General features: G+C 48.9%; 1 pseudogene; it reads left to right on the top strand.

The window, feature by feature from the left end:
• The first annotated feature begins 756 nt into the window (after positions 1 to 756).
• Positions 757 to 1,286, top strand: LOC109025674 (large ribosomal subunit protein eL38-like; annotated as a pseudogene).
• Positions 1,287 to 2,429: the final 1,143 nt, after the last annotated feature.

The raw sequence follows: 2,429 nt of genomic DNA, 5'->3' as shown, positions 1-2,429 counted from the left end.
CTCATAAAATAATAAAAATACTGTATAAGGACAAGGGCACTACTTGTTCTCTTCCCAACCCCAATACTCACAGCTTCTCCATCAAAATCTGCCTTGTAAGCCATTAGGACTTATCCCATGTGCCCTGGCTCTATTTAGTCAATCATCAAGAAATCTGAGATTTCTCCATCATCCCAAATCACCTGGACTCACCCTTGTAAACTTCTGTACTGCTTTTTATCTGACATTATCTCCTGAAACCTCCAACACTTCCTCCCCCATTTTATTTTTGTTTGTTTGAGACAGGGTCTCTATTGTCCAGGCTGAGTGCAGTGGCACAATCTCAGCTAATCAGAGCCTCCACCTCCCAGGCTCAAACTATCCTCCCACCTCAGCCTCCTGAGTAGCTGGGACTACAGGCATGCACCACCAAGAAGCCCGGCTAATTTTTTTTTTTTTTTAGAGACAGGGTCTTGCTATGTTGCCCAGGCTGATCTTGAACTCCTAAGCTCAAGAGATCCTCCCGCCTCGGCCTTCCAGGGTGCTGAGGTTTGTAATCCACAGCACCTGGCTTTTCCACCATTCTTACTTGTTTCCTACTTTCAGTTGATAACTTGGGGAGCCCTCTCTTCCTCTCACACCCCATATCCAATGCATCCGCAACTGTTGTATCAACAGTTATATCAGGTCTCTGGGGTGATATTCGGCCAAGATGGCTGGGTGAAATTTGGGAACCCCAGGTGCCAGTCTGCCCCACTCCCTGCATGCCTTGTTGCCATGCCTCGGAAAATTGAGGAAATCAAGCACTTTCTGCTCACTGCCTGGTGAAATGATGCCAAATCTGTCAAGATCAAGAAAAAGAAGGACAGGCCGGGCGTGGTGGCTCATGCCTGTAATCTGAGCACTTTGGGAGGCTGAGGAGGGTGGATCACGAAGTCAGGAGTTCAAGACCAGACTGGCCAATATGGTGAAACCTCATCTCTGCTAAATATACAAAAATTAGCCGGGCATGGTGGCACATGCCTGTAGTCCCAGCTACTCGGGAGGCTGAGCCAGGAGAATTGCTTGAACTCAGGAGGCGGAGGTTGCAGTGAGCCGAGATTGTACCACTGCACTTCAGCCCAGGGGCAGTGTGAGACTCCGTCTCAATAAATAAATAAATAAATAAATAAATAAAAGAAGGACAATGCGAAATTTGAAGTTCAATTTAGCAGATACCTGTACACCATGGTCATAGGGAAAAAGAGAAGGCAGAGAAACTGAAGCAGTCCCTGCCCCCTGATTTGGCAGTGAAGGAGCTGAAATGAACCATACACACTGATTTGAACTGTATTAAAATACTAACACACACACACAAAAAACAAACAACTATATCAGTTCTTCCTTTAAAATACATCCAGGTACAGGTGTGGTGGCTCACGCCTGTAATCCCAGCACTTTGGGAGGCTGAGGTGGGTGGATCACTTGAGGTCGGGAGTTTGACCAGTGTGGCCAACATGGTAAAACCCCGTCTCCACTAAAAATACTAAAAATTAGCTGGGCATGAGGGCAGGCGCCTGTAGTCCCAGCTACTGGGGAAGTTGAGGCAGGAGAATCGCTTGAACTCAGGGGGCGGAGGTGGCAGTGAGCCATCATCACGCCACTACACTCCAGCCTGGGCAACAAGAGCGAAACTCCATTTCAATAAACAAACAAACAAATAAATAAATCCAGACTCTGACCAGAATCTCTTCTTCCCTTCCACTGCTACCAGCTTGATCCAAACGACCACCATCTCCTCACAGCCTCCTGCCTGATTTGCCTATCTCAGCCCTCTCTCCTGTACCACTCATTCTCAGACTCCGTAAGCCTGATTTATTCCTCTAAAGCTCAAGTCAGATCCTTCCTCTCCATCTTTTTTGTTTGTTTGTTTGTTTGTTTTTGATTCGGAGTCTCACTATGTCGCCTGGGCTGGGACGCGGTGGTGTGATCTCGGCTCGCTGCAACCTCTGCCTCCTGGGTTCAAGTAATTCTCCTGCCTCAGCGTCCTGAGTAGCTGGGTTGGCTAATTTTTGTATTTTTGGTAGAGACGGGATTTCACCATGTTAGCCAGGCTGGTCTCGAACTCCTCACCTCGTGATCCGCCCACCTCGGCCTCCCAAAGTTCTGGGATTACAGGCGTGAGCCATGGTGCCCGGCCTTTTTTTTTTTTTTTTTTCTGACGGAGTCTTCCTCTGTCGCCCAGGCTGGAGTGCAGTGGCGCAATCTTGGCTCACTGCAAGCTCCGTCTCCCGGGTTCACGCCATTCTCCTGCCTCAGCCTCCTGTGTAGCTGGGACTACAGGGGCCCGCCACTACGCCTGGCTAATTTTTTTTTGTATTTTCAGTAGAGACAGGGTTTTACCGTGTTAGCCAGGACGGTCTCGCTCTCCTGACCTCGTGATCCGCCTGCCTTGGCCTCCCAAGGTGCTG

This window comes from Gorilla gorilla, chromosome 12, assembly GCF_029281585.2.
Source record: "Gorilla gorilla gorilla isolate KB3781 chromosome 12, NHGRI_mGorGor1-v2.1_pri, whole genome shotgun sequence".
Classification (NCBI taxonomy): Eukaryota; Metazoa; Chordata; class Mammalia; order Primates; family Hominidae; genus Gorilla; species Gorilla gorilla.
The sequence above is the reverse complement of the archived record's forward strand: the minus strand, read 5'-3'. Positions and strand labels throughout refer to the sequence as shown.